General features: G+C 36.2%; 2 pseudogenes across 1 annotated transcript; one reads left to right on the plus strand and one right to left on the minus strand.

Annotated features, from left to right (window-relative positions):
• Positions 1-698: 698 nt before the first annotated feature.
• LOC143531017 (cysteine-rich receptor-like protein kinase 15) lies at positions 699-11,179 on the minus strand (annotated as a pseudogene). Its single transcript, XR_013134953.1, has 7 exons — positions 10,327-11,179; positions 2,706-2,840; positions 2,398-2,522; positions 2,093-2,303; positions 1,509-1,746; positions 1,249-1,399; positions 699-1,061 (listed from the first exon to the last, which is right to left on the minus strand). The product of XR_013134953.1 is annotated as a cysteine-rich receptor-like protein kinase 15 (transcript).
• A 7,928-nt stretch (positions 11,180-19,107) lies between these two features.
• Positions 19,108-23,254, plus strand: LOC143531037 (protein FAR1-RELATED SEQUENCE 5-like; annotated as a pseudogene).
• Positions 23,255-23,982: the final 728 nt, after the last annotated feature.

The following is a 23,982-nucleotide window of genomic DNA, read 5'->3' on the forward strand; positions in this document are numbered from 1 at the left end:
TGACACATAAACCCTAGAGTGTCAATACTCCATAAACCTCATTATCAGTTTGTAGAAGGTTACAAAACCTTAAACCGATAAATATTACATGACCCAATCATGTGACTATTTCTTGATCTATATAATGTGAAAAGAAAGTTGTTTATATTGAAGAACCAATATGCTCCTAAAATAGCAATATCCTTAAGGGAGTATGAAAATATTAAAATGATTTAATATCCAGGTGACCGAGTAAAGAATAAAAACCTTGAAACTTGGTTAGTTTGTCTCAATTTCTTGAAATGAATGTGATTAAAGATCTTTTAGAGTTTTAGTTAAGTCAGATTTTAACTCATGAAACTAATTTAGATCTAGCCATTATATAATGGATATACTGTTTTCGATTCTGACTTTCATGATTGCGAGTTTGTGAAACATCAGTTACTTTACCAAACCCCCTCCATTATGTTTCCATTAGCAAATAGTAAAAAAATCATATTGAAAATGGCTATGATCTCATTTAGATCACATAAGGTGAAGAAAATCCACAAAAATAAAAAAAGAAAACGTGGAACTATCTGAATTAATAGACTCATGCTTAAGATACAAGCGCGCACACAATATGCATATTTACGTTCACATGCATGTAATCTTTAATTGTAGAATGGAATTATGTTTTCAAAACCAAGCTAGTATCATATAAAGTGCATTATTAAAACCTATCTAGGAACTATTTCAGACATTGAAACATCATTTATTGAAATCTCGGATGATTTTGCTTTTTTTGATTTTTGTATACCACTATTGTTTGTTGAGGAACTATACTCATGAAAAAGTGGCATTTCGGGATCACTTTTGCTATGCATGAAAAACGCAGGCTCTGATGGTACCGGGAGGGTGATAGAGAAGCTATTGAGCATGAGAACAACTGAGGCCATGGTTGGCCTATTAACAATATTTTCTTGAACACATAATAATCCAATGTGGATACTTCTAATGATATCATGCAATGAACCTGATCCAGTCCTTAATGCAGGATCTATCATATTTGTCACCGTCTTATTCCGCCAATTTTTCCACGCCTACAATAAAGAAAAAAAATTGTTTTGTTAGCATCACAAGTACAATAGGGAATCTAAATTTTCAATGCAATGTTATCATAAATAAATAAATATATATATATATATATATATATATATATATATATATTTTTTTTCATGTATATGCTCTACTAATTAGATTATTATAAAATAAAAGATGGATACTTACAAAGCTAAGAAGGTCCTCAATGCTCTCACCACTCTGAAAGCAATGGTTCTTTTGACCTGTTATCGTTTCCAACACCAACACTCCAAAACTAAATACGTCTGACTTTACTGAGAACTGACCATGCATGGCATATTCTGGAGCCATATACCCACTATATAAGAAAAGTAAAGAAACCACAATATTAACACTTGCGTTATTATGCAAGTAGAAAAAGCTTCACAAATTCCATATATGAGATTATTTGAAGATCGTATACTTATTAGGTACCAACAATTCGACTTGTATCACCTTGAGTTTCCTCTGGTTTAAACAACCTTGCCATGCCAAAATCTGCAATTTTAGCATTCATTTCCGCATCTAACAAAACATTACTAGCTTTTAAATCACGATGAATTATCCTTAGACGTGAGTCTTCATGAAGGTAAAGAAGTCCTTTTGCTACACCTCTTATAATCTTGTATCGCTTTTCCCAATCAAGAAGTGCACATTTAGTTTGATCTACAACAACCACCAACATGCACGCATCACTAACAATTAATATCCTATAAAAACCATATTTTGCTATCCAATAAATGTCTTTATGTTGATTGTTAATAAGCTCTTTAATTCTTTAAAGAGGAAAACAATATCTGAGACTAAAAGTATCAAATTGGTTTTGTGAAGCTGTTTGGGATATCACAATATTTATTTTCTTTTGTGGAGAAGTTACTAGACGTAAACGTATGCTTAAGCATTTCATCTAGTTATCAAAACCCATAGTTCAATTCCTTCGAAATTTTTATAAACGTTTGTTGTGGGACATGACATATCAAGTGGAAAAGAGGACCGCTCTTTACAAACTTACCAAAAATAAACTGATCCAGGCTTGCATTTGGCAAGTACTCATAAATGAGAAGTCTTTCACTTCCTTCTATGCTAAAACCGAGTAACCTGACCAAATTACGGTGTTGAAGCTTCGCGACTAGCAAAACCTCATTCTTAAATTCTGCATCACCTTGTCCAGAGTCCCTTGCTAGTCTTTTTACTGCTATATCCTGTCTATCTCGAAGCGTACCCTAAATATCACATGATAACATATATCCGTGTTCCATTAATTAACATTAAGATTCTATTCTTGAAATATAAAAAGAAAAATCAATTTGTGTATACCTTATAAACCGCACCAAATCCGCCTTTTCCTAGCTTATTATCTTCAGAAAAGTTATTTGTTGCAGCTTTCACTAGGCTAAAGCTGTATTGCAAAGACTCAGGATTGGAAACATCCATAGTTTCAGCTGGTAAAGAAAGAGCAAGTTAAACGTTGTTTTATTGAATAGTTGGTATCCCTATCCCTATACAAACACAATAACTCAAAAATTGGTGTATTATATCAGAATGATAGTATCATGGTACTAACAATATTAGCGCTTTATGTTTTAAGTTCTTCTTGCAAATATGATTTCAAACTTAGAACTTACTCTCTATAGTTTCACTTGACGAAGGTTTCCTTCTTTTCCTCAGTCGCACGAAGATGCAAATGCTAATGATTATTAAGATGACAGTGACTACTGAAATAATGACTATTATCGTCACGGTCGTGCTAGAACTTTTTCCTACAAGAAATGAGTGCATTATCAAATATTGGTGTACTCATATGGTCTAAGAAATTATAAGAAGGATTTTATAAAAATAAAGAGCAATTTATAATACTAACAATAGTACAATACCTTATGTTAATTTAAACATTTATCAAGACCAAAATTCAACTTCTTTACAAAATGTGAAATAATTTAAGTTTAGTCAGGTGCTTTAAGAGTCAAGCTGTCAAGACATATCCAATGCACTATCTAGAATGTAATTAATTATGCAAAGAGATGTTGGTTTACTTAGAAAACATGATGCATAGTAAGCTAGTGGTTAATTGACAGAAGTTTCGTGCCAACTTTTGCAGATATCAAACCTTTTTGTATGTGTTGAAATAGTGCTAAAATTGAACATAAGGTCAATGAAGTTAGCTTCAGCAATGTTCTACCGATAGTAAAGCTCGTTAGTCAAACTTGTGTGGTCAACATGAACTCATTAGTTAGTGAAAACTAATGTCTACTTAAGTACCGATGGTTAGGGCTCTTGAGAAGTTAGTATCAAAAGAACTAACTGATGCAGTTTTGGAAGCGATCAATGGTTTGAAAATGATTAGTTAATCAAAGATCATAATTAAACCAAAGGCTCCAATAACAAAGTTCTTATAATTATATTCAACCAAAAACCGATTCCAACATTAAGTAATTAACAAGCAGGTTATATTCTCTAATATTGAGAATATTATGGAACAAAAAGTTGGAAATAATAATCAAACAAATGCAGACCCAAATAGAGAAAATCAAATTTAGAAATAATTTCAAAATATCTTCAAGCATGTTGATCTAATATCAGCCTCCGGATCATCCTCGTTATCGGTATCAGTAACATTATTATTGATGAGGAGTAACTACTAATCTACCTACTATATTAAAGCAACAAAATTGTTTCACATATCATTCAATTAAACTTTTCATATAGGCTCCAAGTGTACAAGTTTCCATTTTTATAATTTTTCTTTCATGAAAGATAAAAAGAAAAATATGTTGTTGGTAGGAATTAAACTCACTACCTTGCTTTTAAATGTTTATGGCTTATCAACTCAACTAGGATGAATTGATGTTAGTCTTCTCTTTTTCTTAATTGTTATAGATTCACAACCTTCTATTTTATTACTTTTAAATTGCAAATACAAATTATTCTTACTAATTTATGTAATTTAGAAAATTATTTATATGTTATGAATTCATAAGATGTGTTAATATGTATATTATTAAATTTAACCTTTTATCCCTATGGGGGTCTCATTCGAGCCGGGGGTCTCATCGGAAGCAGCCTCTCTATCCCTATGGGGTAGAGGTAAGGTTGTGTACATCTTACCCTCCTCAGACCCTACCATAGCATTGCTATTGGTGGGATATACTGAGTACGATGATGATGATGATGATTAAATTTAACCTTTTCATTTTACTTTTTAACCACCCGTGTATCACACGGGCTCTATTATAGTAGAGTAAATATGTTAACAGGAAGAAGTTAATACCAAACTTGAAACCGTTAAAGAATATTATATAATATATTGTTAGAGTTTTAGTATTATAGTGTTACCATAATTAGGAGATTGCATTTGATTATGTTTTCTTGTATTTAGATCATTGTACTCCTATATATAGTTGATTAATAATACATAACACCTAACGGGGTTTTCATTATTCTACATTGTATCAAAGCCTTAAGATTATAGCATTTTTCTTTCTCTTCTTCTTGTTCTCATCCTGCCCACATTGTACACACAAATATTACTTCTCTCCTGCCCTTCTTGCCTGACTCTCCTCAACGGAATAGCCCACCTTGGCGCCAAATCCAAAGAATTTTATTTTGTTATTTGCATCTATGCCAACACAGAGATTCGTTATATTCATCTCTATTACTTGTTCTTTTATGCTTTTTATTTTACTCTTTTTTGCGTAATGTAATTTTATTTGTTATTGGAGCAAAAACGAAACGAGAAAAAAAATTGTTTAGGCTTTGGGTTTAAAGGATTGAAAAAAAAGATAGTTTTTTTTATTATTATTTAGTTTTATTCTTAGGAAAAAAAAACTGCCGCCAAGTCGTTGCTTCGGCCGACTCAGTCATAGCTCCTGCCGTCGCAGTCAAAGCTCTTGTCATAATGCCTAGCTGCCTGACTATGTCAAGCCGCTGCCGAGATCCTATAGCCGATCGAGTTTCTGCTCTACGTGACAGCCGGTCGTATATCTTCACAAGCTTTGCGCTCTAGTCCGAGCGTCCAATTTTCTACCGCTCTGACTGCTGGGGAATATTAGAGAATATTATATCATATATTGTTAGAGTTTTAGTATTATAGTGTTACCATAATTAGGAGATTGCATTTGATTATGTTTTCTTTTATTTAGCTCATTGTACTACTATATATAGTTGATTAATTAATAATATATAACACCTGCGGGGTTTTCTTTATTCAACAGTAGTTATGACAAATGTACATAAGGAACGATCGAAGAAGTCTAAGACAGCATTGGTAGTTAATTATTTCAATTGTTCTGTAATCATTCATTCATTTGGTTTCAATAAAGATCGTCAAGCGCTGGTGATTGCTTTTAGTTCAATATTCAAGTTTTTGATTCTTTATCTGTAGGTTGTAAGGCCAATTTAAGTGACTTGCGATATCAAATGACGAAACCCGTTATATATTTATGGTCAAGATAATATTTAATGTCGGCGAGCAAAACCGGACACGAGACGAGAACTTCGACACGCGTTTAAGTTTAACGAGAATGCTTCTAGAATGTTTTCTTTTTACTATGTTTAGCTATAAATAGGAAACTTGTTTTCTTTTATAGTGTGTGTTTTGTATGGTGTAAACAACCATCCAAGGGGAGCTCACCTTGGTGGGATCGGTTCGTTTTAATATTATGAATCTTTTGTACCGGTTTCGAGATCGTTCATTTATTTTATCTTTATATTATTTATGTTCGGTCATTTGTTTCACCGCACCCGTCTCTAGCGTTTATCAAGAACAAAGTCGTTCGTTGTCGGATCCGGTTTCGGGACCTACAATTGGTATCAGAGCGGGTCGAATCTTATGATTCAATTTTGTTCTTGATATTCGGGTTCTACGCCCTGCTTGCGGTGCGCGCATATAATGTATATATGTGTGAACCCTCGGGTGGGCAAAAGTAAAATTGCACTAATTTTGACGTTATTTTACTAATCTCGTGAAAATAACGTTAAAAGTAGCGGAAGGTTAATCAGGCATCATGTGGTGGCGTTGATAGCCGAAAGACAAGGGCACATGCACCAATCAGCCGGTGTCCCGATGATTGAGTGCTATGTGCCTTATGTCCAAGGCTTGATGCAAAACTACTATCGAGCCGGGGGTCTCACCGAAAGCAGCCTCTCTATCCCTATGGGATAGCTGTCTACATCTTACCCTCCTCAGACCCTACCATAGCATTGCTATTGGTGGGATATACTGAGTACGATGATGATGATGATGATGATATTCGGGTTCTATTTCCGCTATTACCCGAACCGAGACGTTAATTTCTTGAAGCTTTTGAAGACCCGTTGAAGTTTTGAAAATAAAAGTTTGAAGATTTGGGGAAATAAAGATGCTCGAAGTTCATCTCTAGTTGTAGACCTGGACTTTTTGCCCCATTTAAAGGCGGAGGGAGGCTGGTGACCTCGCTTGAACGGAAATAACTGTAGAAGTTTTTAGTTAGTGGATGAGTGAGGCGGCTATATGATGAAGGCAGAGGTTATGGTGGTGATTCTTACTGGCAGGAGATGGTTCACTAGGATGGCGGCGCCGGAAGTAGTGCCGGAACCCTAATCGGTGACCAGAATTTAAAAAAAAAGACAAAACATCAAAACTAGTCTTTTATGTTTGCACGTTTTTTCAATGGTTGTCCTTTCGCAGACTTAATGGCAAAAAACATCCTTTGTATTCAAAAACTCTATCACGTTTTGTCCTTTGACCCTAACTCAGTTAAGTTTTCTCGTTAAATATGGTCATGTGCATTGCACATGGGGTAATTTTGTAAATTTATATAATTTAATAATTAAAAATAAAAAAAATAATATTCCATATATATTTTAAAAAAATAAAAATATTATATATATATATATATATATATATATATATATATATATATATATATATATATCTCACACTTCTTTCTCACTTTCTGACCAACACCAGGTCCACCACCACCACAGCGTCCGCGACCACCCACACCACCGGACTACCCCACCATCCCTTTCATATTTCTTCAAGCTCAAATTCACCAAACCACTCTCTTACTCCCAATTTCTCATAACTAAAAAACATGCCCCAAAATCCAGATCGTTTCTGTGTGTACCAAATTCAATAACCTCCAAATTTGGTGTAAAAAAAAGCCAAGCTTCGTTTAGGACGGCAGAGGAAAACCCTAACCGACGGTGAACGACACACTTCAACACACTGGAAAACCAAATCGGAAAACACGAATTTCGTCGGAAAAAACAAATCGGAAAAATGAGGGTTACAGACCGAACAACCACCACAACCTCCGCCCCCATGACCGAAAACAGGAAATCAAAGCTAGATCTGCACATGAAATTCTGTTACCGGTGAAGCTAGATTGGCATGAAATATAAATCAGTCGAGGCGGTAGTGGTTGTGGTTGTTAGGTGGAGGTGTTGGCCGGAGGAGGTAATCAGGTGTAGAGAATAGAGATGGAGGTGTTTGCTGGAGGAGTGGTGGCCGGTGGTGGTGTTGGGGTGGATGGTGGAGGTGTTGGCCGGAGGAGTGGTGGCGGCGGACCTGGTGTTGGTCAGAGAGAGAGAAAGAAGTGAGAGAGAGAGAGAGAGAGAGTGAGTTTACGATATATATATATATATATATATATATATATATATATATAGAATATTATATATATGGAATATTATTTTTTTATTTTTAATTATTAAATTATGTAAATGTACAAAACTAACCTCATGTGCCTTGCACATGACTGAATTTAACTAGAAAAGTTAACTGGGTTAGCGCCAAAGGACGTAACGTGATATATATTTGAAACATAGAATGTCTTTTCTGCCATTAAGTTTGCGAAAGAACAACTATTGAAAAACCGTGCAAACATAAAGGACTAGTTTTGATGTTTTGTCTAAAAAAAAGTGGCGGAGACTTTCCAGTTTGGAGTCCGACCGGCGACGTTTGAAAGGTGCCAGTCGGAACTCGCTTTTCCGATGATTGTTTGTTGCTACCAGATTACGTTTTCCGGCTTTGGGTACGCCAGTGATGTGTGGCGGCGATGATACCGGAGTACGGTTCTCCGGTGGGTTGACCTTAATTCCACAAAGATGGTTGCGGTCCTGGTGACTAAAACATTCTGGTGAAGCTGACCGGTGGCCTCAGCTTTTTGTCTGCGAAATAAAGGGCGACGTATGTTGGCGGCGACCGGAGGTGGAGTGAAAGAGGAGAGACATCAAATAGTGACTTAGAGGTTGAGGATGGATGTCTAATGACAAATTCCGGCGACACTATCGATTTTCCGGTGAACTCCGGCGAGTTTTATGTCACGTAAGAATGGAGGTGTCGGCTCAATAATGAGGCTGCTAGGGTTAAAGTTTTAATTGTGTTGGGCTTGGTTAAATGGGCTGCAAAGATGGTTCTTGATTTGGGCTTAGGTCTTCTAATTTGGGCCGAAGACATGGTCCAACTTGATTTTTTTTGGCTTGCTAATTAAGGGGGGCTGTCGTTTTCTATTAGGCTTGTTTAAATATGTTGATGTTTATTTTGGCATATTATGTTGAATTGGTTTGGGAAAAGTGATTGTTTTTGTGCCGAGAAAGCATTGTTTTTCGGCGTTGACCGACTGAAGAAAGTCAAATTTGTTCGGGTTTCGTCTTGTTTAATCATGTTCAAAGCTTGTTATTTCTAAGGCGTTCGAGAAGTTGGATCCGAAAGGTGAACTTCGAACGAATTAATAAGTTTTGTCATTTGATCGATGAAACCGGTAATTCGAGATCGATTTGTGGATATTCGAGCTCATCTCATGCCAATATACAACTTAAAATCCGAGAGAATGGATAAAGAAGCGAGAACTATTTCAAGATTAAATATAGGTGGGTTATACCTTGAGGGGGTGAATTGAAACGAATAGGCTTCGGTTTATCGAATGATTTGTGAAGATGCGAGACATGGTTCAACAAAGTTTTTGATATCATAAGTCAAGGGGGTGATTGTAAGGCTAATTTAAGTGACTTGCAATATCAAATGACAAAACCCGTTATATATTTATAGTCAAGATAATATTTAATGTCGGCGAGCAAAACCGGACACGAGACGAGAACTTCGACATGCGTTTAAGTTTAACGAGAATGCTTCTAGAATGCTTTCTTTTTACTATGTTTAGCTATAAATAGGAAACTTGTTTTCTTTTATAGTGTGTGTTTTGTATGGTGTAAACAACCACCCAAGGGGAGCTCACCTTGGGTGGGATTGGTTCGTTTTTGTATTATGAATCTTTTGTACCGGTTACGAGATCGTCCCTTTATTTTATCTTTATATTATTTATGTTCGGTTGTTTGTTTCACCGCACCCTTCTCGAGCGTTTATCAAGAACAAAGCTGTTCGTTGTCGGATCCGGTTTCGGGACCTACATAGGTACTGGTCTTTGGTGTTATCATATGTGAATAACTTGTGATTCATTTTTCAAAAATAGCACCAGAGCATGGTGATTGACTAATTTAAAGAACGTTATCATTATTTCATCGATCAAGAATGAAGAACGCACTCAACAAAGTTTTATTAAAAGAAATTTTATAGGAAGGAAGATTTTGGGTTATGAAGGTTGAAAACGAGGGCACTGCTGGTGTATTGTTGAGGTTCTCTATGGCGAAGAAAATTAGTAAATTACCCAGAAGTCTAACAGACAAGCGAGGTTCCAATGACACATTATTGCGAGAGGTGTCAAAGAAGATCTCTTCTGCTTGAGTTTGGGCTAAAATAGAGAACATATATTATACTCAAGAATCATTTATATATATGCTTTCAAGATAACCCATGCTAAATTCAATCTCTTGAAAATAATACTGCTAATTTTTACAAGTTTGTGTTGTATCTTGAAAACACAGAGGTTATATGCCAAGCGAAAAAAAATCAAACGGAAGTATTGCCAGGAAACTTCCATCTTTATGTGATGTTAAAACACATGAAATTTATTTAGTTTGTATTAAAAAGGTAATATATATATGGGAAAATAACCAAAATGGCTTTTTTTTTTACCAACTTGGCCGAATTTCTACAAATACCCAAAATGACCGTTCTAAGAACAGTCGAACTATACCCGAATTTCTACAAATACCCATTGGAACAGTCGGACCGACCAAACTGTTTGGGATGTATTTATAATATTATTTAATCATTTGACTAAAATAATAATTTTTTTAACATCAAATTTTCCCCCCTGTTCATTTTAGAAGGGACAAACATCATACTAAAAAAATAATCGATACCTGGCGACGATGCTGAAACCGGCGGGGAAGCGAGGGAAACCGGCGGTGCCGGTGACGAAGATGGTGGTGGTGGTATGACAAGAGTACTCACGTTGAAAAAACTATAAATCTCGTATCTGAAGTTACACGTAGCTTTAAGAGTTCTCCCTCCAACGCTCCCGATATATATACTCAGCCCAAACTGATTGACAGCATCTTCCAAACAATCACTACACTCTACCCTCGATAAGTCCGGATTACACTGCACAAGCCCATAAATCGTTGTGAAATCTGGCCCCGTCCTGTTCCCGCTCCCAAACTTCCTTAGCGAACTGCCTGCAGCAGCGTCGGCTCTCAGCTCGCTCAACAGCGGTCTTAGATCGCTATTAAACTGATCCTTATCTGTCGCGTTACGGACGTTAAACATTGACACCGTAGACCCTCTGGGAATGTTTGCATTTCCAGATATAGTCTGGTTGGAGTATCGCAGCGAACAGTAATCGTAGTATACTATTGCTTCCTTTTGGTTTGGGCATCGTTGTTGCAAGTTAACAATGGAGCTATTAAGACAACTCAGACACATATCTAGATTAATGTCACCTCGACAAAGGGCGACCGAGTTGACTCTATCGCTGCCTTGACCACTGGAGGAGTTGAAGAAACCTAAGCCAGAGTTGGTGGAAGGAAGGGCGGAGAAGGCGGTGATCAGGTTTCTTTGGTATGTACTGTTTCTTGTATAATTAGCAGCGTTTTCGCAGACATGGTATAGGTACTCGGGTTGAGCCAGAGTGATGGTATTGGATAAATATATGAAACTAACAGTGAGCTATAAGATAAGAGTTCTTGAGGGTATGGACATGTCTGGTTTTAGTGGTAGCCAGAGATTATAAGGCTAATCGTTGTGGGTTAACGGGGCGGAGCGTTAGCCTGTCCGAGTCAGACAATGGTGGGTGGGTACGTAAGTGGCCGTGTGTGTTGGGGGGGGGGGGGTGTTAACCGTGTTGTTTGAGGTATAATTAATCGCCACACGTTTTTAAAGACAATTGAGATATGTATCTTGAATTCTTGATTTAGCATGTGTTAGAAAATATCTTTCACAAGGATTGACTTACTATAACGTGTAGACTAAAATGATAGAAGCCTTCTATATATGGAATATTATCGAGTGGTTCATATGTGTTTTAAGAATCAACAATAGGCTGCGATGATAAGTCTGGGTTTGTTTTACTTTTACAAAACCATTATCTTTTTGTTCAAAACGTTTATTTTAGTGTTATAACTTATTAAAGGTTTTCTTTTTGCTATTTTATATTTGTTATAATTTCCAAAAAGATTTATTTTTCATTTTATTAGTATTTTTCTTATAAAAACCTTTTTAAACATATTGACTTTTCAACAGACGAACACGACAATTTCTAATGTGAATTTTCGAAGGAGGGGATATATGCAAGTAAGAGATAGGTACATTTAGCCTAATTTCTAAACTTTTGAATATCAAAATACTAACTACATATAAAATACTAACTAGATAATAATAAGATACTACACGTAAACTACCTCAATAACCTGAATTATGGTATCGCTGTACATGTAGCCTGGACTTAAGAAAATAAAACTTAGCCGTGGATATTCCTTTGGTGATGACATCTGCAAATTAATGAGTGGTCGTAACATAATGAACCTGGAGTAGCCATGTAAGGACAATATTTGTGACTTGCGATATCAAATTATGAAACCTATTATTTATTCACGGTCAAGATAATAATTAATGTCGGCGAGAATCCAAACACGAGATGAGAGCTTCGACACGCGTTTAGTTTCAACAGGAAGAAAGCTTCTAGATTATGTTTTTATTTGGCTATATATATGTAACATATTGTCATATGAATGTTTGTGTTTTGATGGTGTAAACAACCACCCAAGGGGAGCTCACTTTGGGTGGGATCGGTTCGTTTAACTTTATGAATCTTTTGTACCGGTTACGACATCCTTCCTTATTTTATCTTTATATTATTTATGTTCGGTTGTTTGTTTCACCGCACCCGTCTTGAGTGTTTATCAAGAACAAAGCCGTTCGTTGTCGGATCCGGCGGTTTCGGGACCTACAATTGGTATCAAAGCGGATCAAATCTTATGATTCAACTTTGTTCTTGATATTCGGGTTCTATTTCCGCTATTACCCGAACCGAGACGTTAAACTTCTTGAAGAGTTGGAAATGAAATTTGGTGTTTGGAAATAAAAGTTGGAAGATTTGGAAATAAAAGTGTTTGAAGTTCGTCTCGTGTTTTCAGATCTAGATTCGTAGCCGATTTTTAAAGAAGGTGATGTTAGTTTTCCGGCAGTGGAGACCGGCGGCCGTTGTTTGCTCGTTGAATTGTAACGGTGGTTTGTCGGTGGTTGTGAACGGCGGTGCCTACAGCAGTTTTATTTGGTGGTGTTGAAGGTGGCCGGCGGCATACGGTTTCCAGTGAATGGCCGTTGGCCGGTGATGAGGGTAGATCAGTAGTCGATTGTTGATGACGCTGGATCTAGGTTTGAGTGGTTAGTGGCTGAGATGACGTATTTGAGGGTAGAAGATGGGCGGCGGCTTGGGCTAGTAGGGTCACCGGAAATAATGGTTGTTGATGGTGACGAATTTGAGCTTGTTTTTCCGGCAAGGGTGGCCGGTCACCGGTGATGTAGAGATAGCGGCAGCGAAGGTAGATATGGCGGCGGAGGTGAGAAAGATGGAGGCTTTGGTGGCCGGAAAAGGTGTTATGTACCGGGGCTCCGGCGGGTTTTCCGGCGCCGTCACTGATGAGGTTGTCGGCTGGCTGCTTCATACATAAACATAAGAGGTTCCATATTTTTTATTTTTGTGCCCTAAATATAGGGGTAATGGGCTTGGGCTAAACTAGGCTTGGGTTATTAATACTTGGATTGAAATTGTGTTCTGGGCCTATTACTTTATTTGGGCTGGTTATAGCATGGAGCAATGGATAATCTTTTATTTTGGGCCTGTTCAAACAAAGATAATTCAATTACAAATGTAGTGAACCGAGCCACATGTTTGCAATATGTTTTTGGCCGAGAAGTAATTATAATGTTCGAGGTTGACCAAACTGAAGAAAGTCAAATTTGTTCGGGTTTCGTCTTGTTTAACCGTGTTCAAAGCTTGTTATTTCTAAGGCGTTCGAGAAGTTGGATCCGAAAGGTGAGCTTTGAACAAAATAATAAGTTTTGTTCATTTGATCGATGAAGCCGATAATTCAAGATTGACTTGTGGAAATTTGAGCTCATCTCATGCCTATATACAAGCGAGGACTACTTCAACATTAAAAATAGGTGGGTCATACCTTGAGGGGATGAATTGAAACGAAGAGGCCGGCTTCGATTTATCAGGTGACTTGTGAAGATACGAGACACGGTGAGACAAAGTTTTGAGATTACAAGTCAAGGGGGTGATTGTAAGGCCAATATTTGTGACTTGCGATATCAAATTACGAAACCCATTATTTATTCACGGTCAAGATAATAACTAATGTCGCGAGAAATCCAAACACGAGACGAGAGCTTCGACACGCGTTTAGCTTCAACGGGAATAAAGCTTCTAGATTATGTTTTTATTTGGCTATATATATGTAATATGTTGTCATATGTATGTGTGTGTTTTGATGGTTGATGACCGTCGTTTGAGTCATGCAAAAACCTAATTAACCTAAGCAGCTAGGGTAAGTCAGGTATCGTATCCACCAGGAGTATGTGGTCAGTGTGAAGTGAAATCAATTTCTAAACTTATGAAGTAATTCAATTAAAGTGCTGATCACACTAGCAAATGGTTTATATGTTGTAACAAGCAAGCAAGTAATCACGTGTTCAATCAATTAACAAAGACAAATCACACCCGGGAATCCAAGTAATTAACCTAACAGCAAACTCATGCAACTTAACAGATTAACAATCACTGATTAACACCGATTGACTAACTAGACAAACCTTAGGCATCAACGCTTACTAACACACGGCACTGGTTATCAAACAATCCATGCCAGTGTGACTCAACTAAAGGAAAGCGTATGCTTCATCACATTCAACTAGTCAAAACAATCCTATAAGCAATTATCATAGCAACTGGCATAATAATCGTTCTGATCAAAATAAACCTAAATCGACTGAGTGCACAACAATACTAGACATCAATACTCATAGATTAATCAAAGATCATTACAATCAATTCATTCTAACTACATGAGAAAAACTGAAAGATACAATACTCTACATCCCGGGTATGACTCGAAGAAACTAGCCGCGCATCGGCATCTCTCGGGCCTCGGTTATGATCTGGTAGGCCATGTAGGACACTTAGAGATGATTGGGGATGATCGGGACTTGCTCATATGCTCTGGAAATCGCCTGGAAGGTGAAGAATGTTGTCTAGGGTCGTCAAGAACGTAATATAAAACAAATCCTAACTTTAACGATTCTGGGGACCATCGCGTAGCGCGATAGCCTCCTCTCCTGGTCCATCGCGCTACGCAATGGACCAAAGTCAACGCAGGAACTTACAGGGCATCGCGTAGCGCGATGCTCCACCTTCAACACCCATCGCGCTACGTGATGGGCCTCTTTTCTCAGCAACTTCGTTTAACTGCCTCGGTAAGCGTACTGGACATCCCGGGTCTTTATTCCATGCTCATACAGGTCCAAATTAAGTGCGTTAAGTACCTGTGATCTGAAACACAATAAACATGTATGAAGTACCAAAGTTCCTAAAATAAATGAGTAAAACAAATACGTTAACCCAAATAAATATGTACAAATAAACCGAACATCAATGGTGTAAACAACCACCCAAGGGGAGCTCACCTTTGGTGGGATCGATTCGTTTAATTTTATGAATCTTTTGTATGGGTTACGAGATCGTTCCTTTATTTTATCTTTATATTATTTATGTTCGGTCATTTGTTTCACTACACCCGTCTCGAGCGTTTATCAAGAACAAAGCCGTTCGTTGTCGGATCCGGCGGTTTCGGGAAGAAATCAGTCGGCTCAAGAAAGTCAACAAAAGAAATGAGATGTCAAGCCTCCCCCATCTGATGTTTCTAAAATTTGCTGTTGCCGATCCTTCCTAGAAAATAAGATTGAAGTTCAAGTCTACATGACCGGAAAATAAAGATTTGTCCAAGATCCCATCTCGTTAAAGATCCTGGATCAAGACAAATACTAGGTTTCAAGAAATAAAGACGAAGCAAAGAACTTGACGAAGGTTCCCTGACATACTCAACCCTAGAGGGAGATTGTAGGGCCAATATTATATATTGTTTTTAGGATTGTATATGTCGTTTTAGTTTGATTTTAGTCGGTGTAGTACGTACTCGGTACGTTTATTTTCTAAGTTTATTGTGTAAACTTTGGAGAAATAGGGACCCTATATAAAGACTACTTAACCCATTTTGTAACACCCCGACTTAAGCAGAAACGCCCGAGTGTGACGTACAGATTGTTCAAACACACGTGACACTATTTGGTGACAATAATAACATTAATTCATTTTAACACGAGTTCCAAAGTAAACAAGTACATTCAAATCAAAGATAAAATAATAAAAATCAGTTTATTTGAATATCCTAAATAAACTAAGCGTCTTCAAACTTCAACATCTAATCACGATACCTGTAACATATGTATAAAATATGGTCAGCTATAAATATAGCTGGTGAGATTTCCACAGTTTGATATACTACGTAAAAACTATACAATTCCATGAAAACTTGTAAAATGCGCAAGTAAGGGTTCTTTACACTCGATGCAATGGACCTGGGTGTAAAGAACAAACGAAGGTCCTTTCCAGTTGGGGCTACCAACATACTTGGATATGAGGTCCCTTTTCCACTCGATACAAATGGACCTGAGTGCAAAAGGGGGCGTATGATCATACTTATTGAGGCAACCACTTGAATCCACGTATATAACAAATAAGTAAGTAAGCATACAAGTCCATGATACGAATTGTAGTTTGTAAGCAAAGTTGTAAATCTTGAAGTTTGATAATAAATATATATGCCACCCCAAAATATAAAAGCGTTTAAAAAGGGGTTGTGAAAACTCACCTTATGAAATGTGGAAAAACGGAAACCCGAAAGCGTTGAAAAGATTCAGAATGGCAAAGAATCTAACGCGTCACGAAAACCGAAACGAGCGATCCGCACAAACTATGATAAATAAATACGGGACTTAATCGATAATTTTACAGGGTTATTTATTGTATAACTTAATTGAGAGTTAGCGAATAATTTATTAATTTTCGTAGCTTTTGATTATTATATCAATATCTAAGTTTTAGCGAACACTTGGTTATTTTAATGGCAAGGACGCGACGCTTATATGTTCGGAAAACTTGAACTAAAGTTTAGAAGTTGGTTTTATAGTTAATGTTTTAACGAAAAGATTTCTAATGACTTAAAGTTTACATTTAATATTAGTAAATGATTTTTAATTACGATTTACAAAAGCGAAAATTTGGTTTTTAAATGTGGAAAGGTGAGATATATGTTATATTTAATTTAGGTGATTTTTATTTAATTTAAAAATGATTTTTATGATTTATTATGATTTTTAATTGATTAATTAATTAATAAAGAATGATTTATTAACATAAAACTCCTATAAAAAAATTAGGTTCTGACACAGGGTTTCAAACCCAGGTCTTGGTGATACAGGTTTATGGTGCTAACAAACTGGTCTAGGTAAGACATTCGTTAAGAATATGGTCTATATTATATATATATATATATATTAGTAGTTTATGTTATGATTTATTAATAAATAATTATAACAGTTTCAGAAAAAAAAGAAAAGAAAAACTTGACCCGGTGTTTCGAACCCGAGTCTGATCTTTACAAGGCAAGGAAGTTAACCAGTGGACCAATAACCATATATATTTAACACATGGAAACAAATAATATTAAACAGCACCTAGTTTCATCTTCTTCAATAGGGTTTCAATTGAAGAGTTTTGTTCCATGTGAGAAGAAATTAGGTTAGGGCTTTCTTTTATTGGATAAAAAAAAATCCTCTAATGCATATTTTAATTACCCGTTAATGCGTTGTTTCAACGGGGAAGATGAACTCGCCGGAGCCGAATCCTTTGAACTTGATTACGGCCAAGTTAGAGAATTTAGAGAGAAAGAAGGTTGTGAGCGAGTTGTAATGAAAGTCTGGATCCTATTTATACTAGTTAGAGGAGCGTATACGCGTTCAATGCATTAATTTGATTAACCCGGATTTCCGGCGGGTATTTCGGACGTAAATCACAACTTGTATGACGTTAATACGCAATTAATCAGTTGATTATATTTTAGAATTAACGATTAAAGAGGTTATTAAATATAAATGGGTCAGAGACGCGTGATTTCGGCGGTTATACGGTTCCCGGCGCCGGAAATCCGGCGGCCGGAATAGTGACGGGAAAACAGGGGGGACGGTGAGGGTTGGGTTATGCTTTATATATTATATTATATAATTTATATAATATTTACACTTTAAACCCTTAACTCTTATATTGTTTTAAAACTGAATTTAAATTAAATTTACAAAGTAAACCTTAGACTTTGAAATGTTTTATAAATGCAATAAAGGTTTATAAATTTAGAAAAATTCCAAATTATACCCGTACAGTCCGCAAATCGGTTAAATAAAAACATTAACTCTCGGAGTTTTAATAATTGATCGAAATAAAGGAATGAACGAACGATGGACTTCAATCGTCAGGACTATTTTATTAATGATAAATAATAAATAAATAAAATACATGAAACGAAACTTGATATATATATATATATGTGTGTGTGTGTATATATATATAGGTATTGGGTCATTTCAGAAGTTTTTTTACAGCGAGAAGTGCGAGAAGTGACCACAACCAATCATATTTTTTCTTATTAAATTAATTTTTAATTAAATACAAGGTTACATTGGTAATATCCTTGTTTATTATTTTTGTTAACTGCTAACTTTGTGTCTACTGTTTCAGCTATCAAATAATCCGATCAACAACAGTATTTTTGTCAACAACAATCCCACGTTCTTCATAATCCCATATTCCGAGCAGCAACTAAATCAATCTGATTTTTATATCTATTTCAGATTCATTGTTAACCTAATTCTATAACTATGTCAGATTATGCGGCAACGACGATGTCAATTTCCAATATGAGATTCACCCAGCGGTTGTTATGCCTAATTTCTGCCCTAAATCATTCTCGGTTGCAGTCTATTTGCGAAGTTGCTTATTACAGCATGAGATACGTCTATTCAATACCAGAAACTCCAGGTTTCCTTCAATTTTCTTATATCAATTTCAATTTTAAGCGTAATTTTGGGTTCTCAAAATCAGCCAGTAGGATCATTATATTTATTAAGTTTCAGTAAAACTAATTGTATATTATTCCAGTCCGTAATGTTGATACTCTGGCATGATTATCATTTAATATACATTGAATGAGATTTTTATTTAATTTTAGTGTTACTTATTTCCATTGTTTTATGTAAAAAGATTTGTGTAATATTTTTTCTTTTTATATATCAAATATCAAATTCATTCATTAAGAATTAGAAGATGCTTAACTGAATATAGCATACCATCAATGACCGAGCATGATTATAAACTCTTGATTTTCCTTAACTTATAATTTTCACCTCTTCATTCTCCACATTATCTCCCTCAAAACAGGTAATTAATATATTGGTAAAATTATTATTCCGGTTACTTGGATGTTCAATTGATCTTCGCTGTTATCAACTTTGATGTCTATATAGGTGCAATGGAAAAGGAATCAACTACACATGCTGCTCAGTCAAGCAGCATACCGACTAATGACAATGACAGTAAGTTACACTTTTTGATGAAATTGCCCATTTTCTTGTGTATTAAACTTGTATCATAATTTGTAACATTAATATTTGTTTCGTGTCTATATATTGTTGTTTTGTTCATCCATGAAGAGAGTTGTAGTTGTATATACTTATGCTCATATCTTCCTATGTATGGATCCATCTATGTAGGTATGTATGTAAGTGTGTATCTGTGTACCTCTATTCGGCTTTGTGTGTGTATTTACGTTTCTGTCTGTGTATTTTTGTTTGTAGGCTACAGTTTGTTATTTTCGCTTTGTTTTGCTTGTGCCATTTCTTTGTAAACATGATGTTAAGGGTTAGTCAAAATTTTATAGAGTTTTCAAATAAACAAATACTTTATTACCTAAGGTCATTCTGAGTTATATCTGTGTAAATCTGTTAGTTTTTTTTTATTCATCAACGTACGTTTCGTGGTTGTGTACCTTTGTTTGTATGTATGCGTTTGCATAGTCTATCTTTTGTTAATTTGTATTTGTTTTGATTGTGTCATTTCTTTATAAACCTGATATTAGTCATAATTATATACGCTTTTCAATTACCAGCTATTTGTTTACATGGCGTAATTATGTTCTTTTCAAGCTACCTGATTCGTATGTGTTTACTTATGTATGTTTGTGTCTGTGTACCTTTGTTTTTATGCATGTATTTAAGTAGGCTAGTATTTGTTATTTGATGTTTGCTTTTTTTGCTGCATGTATTTATAACATCTTATTAGTCATAATTGTTTACGCTTTTTAAATACCAGCTTTTTGATTAATTTACGTTATCTTGGCTGTACACTTATCTGGTTTTCAATCTCCATAAACAGTAAGTAGGCACATTATCGAGTTTCAAACTGTTTTGCCAGAAATTAGCGAAGTTCCTGAGATGCAAACTGTTGTTCCTGAAACCAACGAGACGTTTGTCGGACTATCGACCGTTCCAGAGGTTATCAACCATGAACGTAAGACTAACCAACTTTAATTTAGTTTCATCTACTTTCATTTAATGTATTTTACTATTATGATTATGATTATTATTGTTATTATTATTATTAGTATTATTATTATTATTATCCAATTATTAGTTTTATGTTTGATTTTTGAATTTGTATTATATTTAGAAATGGAGCAACCTACGTATTTATTCTTACATGATGGGACAAAACTATGCATTCCAAATGTTCCATCAGCTGAAAAGCCTTCAATTGGGCAACAATTTAAAACATGGGAGGACGTTGTTGTTATGTACAAGGCACATGCGGCCAAAGCTGGTTTCGATATAAGGAAGTCAACCAAAACATGGACAAAAGATGCCATTTCTCACAGATATATGGTATGCAGCAAGGCTGGTAGACCACGTTTCAAAGATGTAGATACCATGGACACATCAGCGTCATCTACAAAGCGACGCTACACCAATATAAAGGTTACAGGTTGCAATGCATGCATCAGACTTAAAGTTACAGCAAGTTCTGCGGGGTTCGAGGTTTATCATTTTATAGAGTCTTACAATCATGGTCTTGTTAGTGACTATAATATGGATTTCACATGAGGAAGAAGACAATTACAGTTCTCAGACAAGGAATTTATCCAACGTCTTCAAACTATGGGTTTCGGTCCAACCGTTGCTCACCGTGTCCAATCATCTTTGAAGGGTGGCCAGCACCTGGTCACGGGATCTAGGAGTGACTTTAAGAACCATGCTCGCAATGTTAGGCTTTTATTGCTGATGCGGATGCACAAATGATTGTAGATAGGTTTAACCACAACATTATTCATTTGGAGGATTTTTATTTTCAATACAAAGCTGTCGATGGTGTGCTAAGGTCTATATTCTGGTGTGACGACATATTTAAATGCAACTACAGTTTGTTCGGTGAAGTGTTACCTTTTGACGCTACCTACACAACTAACACGTACCGATCCTGTTATTATATATTTATCCACATTCTTTATCACTATTGTATATCCCTTCATTTTTTAATGCAGGCATAAGATGACTTTTGTCCTTTCACGGGCGTGGATTGCAAAAAAAATGTGTTACCTTCGGTGCAGGCTTGATATATAATGAGACAATCGATTCTTACAAGTGGTTACTAGTTGCGTTCCTCACAGCTCATGGAAAGCAGCCCAGGTTGGTCTTGACAGATCAAGACGCAGCTATGAAACAAGCGGTTTCATCTGTTTTGACCGAATCAACACATTGACTGTGCATGTGGCATGTTACAAATAAAATACCCGTTAAGGTGCGTATATTCCTTTCATTATAATGTCCAGTTTCGTTTTTAAAATCTTATGTTATGTCTTGTTCATTTATTTTTTTAAATGCACTTACTAAACGTTAATTAGAAATCAATTGTACTAGTGTTTTATTGCATCTTAATGTGTTATTTTTTTAAGATTTCATGTAACTATGCAGCTCTGATTGACTCTACAAAATGCATCAGGCACATTATACTTTCTTTTTTCAGCCCACATATCTGGGGTCTCACTTTTTAAACATACCAAGCCACATTTTTTAAAACTTACCATGTTATGTGATTACCATATTATATACATCATATTCTTCCTATCACATCAAACTCATTCTTCAATTGTTGTCTTTTTTTTATATTGTTTATTTAAAGCTGAAGGGCTAGTTGCAGCTTAATGAAACCATCAGATGTTGTGTAAACAAGCTAGTTTGGAACGTATTCATCAAGCCAGAGACCTTTGAATCCAGATGGCACGATTTGATTGATGAGTTCAACTTAATCGAAAACAAATGGTTAAAGGACATGTTTGCTATTCGAGAAAGTTGGGTACCGGCTTACATTAGAGAGTTGCCAATGTGTTGTTTGATGAAGACGACTTCTAGGTGTGAGAGTTCCAACTCACAATTCAAAGTGTATTCTAGCCCAGGCAACAATCTAGTACAATTCATGAACTGCTTTGAAATGACATTGAATTCTCAAAGGCACGTGCAACGCGAATTGCAAAATGATACTACAACAAAGGCACCGCCGTTACAGACCCGTTTGCCAATCGAGCGCCACGCGTCGTATGTCTACACTATAACAATTTTCAAAGAGGTTCAGAAAGAGATTATAAAGGGACTATATAACTGTGCACGTTCTCGTATTGAGTCAGAAGACGGAATAAATACTCATTTCATCAATCACAAAGACAAATGGAATGGTTTTGTTGGTGAATTTAAGGTTCGTATTCTCACCACGTTACACCATAAACTATGCTTCTGCTGTTTAAACTTTAATGTCATTCACTCGCCCATTTCCAATGTGTGCTGCAGGTCACTCACAATCTCACTGACAACACATTTTCATGCTCCTGTAAGTCATTCACTCGCATTGGCTACCTTTGTAGACACATCTTCGCTGTCTTCCAGATCGAGCTAATTGATGAAATCCCTGATAAATACATCTCATCCCGGTGGAGGAGTGATGTGCTGCCATCGTCAATTTTCAATATTGAATCCAGATACGGTGTTCCACTCGACGAAAGATCTAAACTAAGGTAACAGTTTTTGTCTTTCACCAACCAGTGTGCGGACCGTGCATGAGGTAACCTAGAACTTCTTCGTTCGTTGGTCGACCAAATGCAACAGATGAAGGATAACATTTGGGAAAGAATTCCTACAGAGCCATCGTATAACAGCAACCCTGTCATCATCCAAGATTTAATTGGATACCAGATACCCGAAAAAATCACAATAACTCCACCAACGGGCATTTGAAATAAGGGTTCCGGATCACGCAAGCGGAAGACGGGTCCAGGTGAGGCAGCCAAAAAGAAAAGCAAGAAACCTAAAAGGTTTTGTAAAAAATGCAACAAACGCGTTCATGGTCATGACTCACGTAACCATGAAAAAGTTATACAAGAAAAAGAACGTCGGCGAAAAGAAAGGGAGCAACGGAGAAAAGAAAGGGACCAATTGAGGAAAGGTAAAGCTGCAATGATGGACAATCAAGCTTCAGAATATGTTGAAGCCGACGATACCGATTACACCACGGAAAGTGACTCATCCGAAGACTCTGATGACAGCCACGCTACTGACTCAAGTTTCGAAGAATAAAACTTATTTGGATATGTGCAATTTGTTTTCTCTTTTGGATTTGAAGGAACATCACATGACTTTTTGTCCTCTTATTTTTCCCATTAACTGCTTTTTTTCACTATCTTGTCATAGTTTTTTTTTAAATAATAGTAGCAAAACAGCTGCTTTATTTACAAACATGTAGCCATATGCAAGTTCTACTTATGTATTACATCTACATTATGTGTCTCTCACTCTCAACTGATTCGCGCACACTTAAATCTCTCATAATTAACTACCTTGTCTATACTACCGTCTAACTAACACCTCTTGTTTCATCAAACCAACGTGTTCAACAGGTTACATATATCTGTGTAACGTCTGTGTCTCACTCACCGTGTCTGTTTGCTCACACTCGTATATCTTCAACTCCACAAGTTACACATTCCATTTTGCACACTGCTTACTTAAAAACTTACAATTGCACATACCGGGTATCTACAATTCCAGAAATGTACATGCCATTTCTCTATTTTTTCATATATGTGAAGCCACACATTTGGTATGCGCCTACCTACTAGGTCGCACAAGAGATTCAATGGTCGTGTATTCGATGTGCGCTTACGTAAGCATACAACATCTCCTGTGTCTGCTTCAATTGTCATTATTATGTCGATATGACTGATTATCGCAGGCATTCAGTTCAGGTATCAAAACACGTCTCCACCCACACGTTCACATTTACATCTAATTGCTTATGTACTTAT

Source organism: Bidens hawaiensis, unplaced genomic scaffold (genome assembly GCF_021521415.1).
Source record: "Bidens hawaiensis isolate Kalapana, Puna unplaced genomic scaffold, B.hawaiensis_p1.1 tig00009070_1, whole genome shotgun sequence".
NCBI classification, from domain to species: domain Eukaryota; kingdom Viridiplantae; phylum Streptophyta; class Magnoliopsida; order Asterales; family Asteraceae; genus Bidens; species Bidens hawaiensis.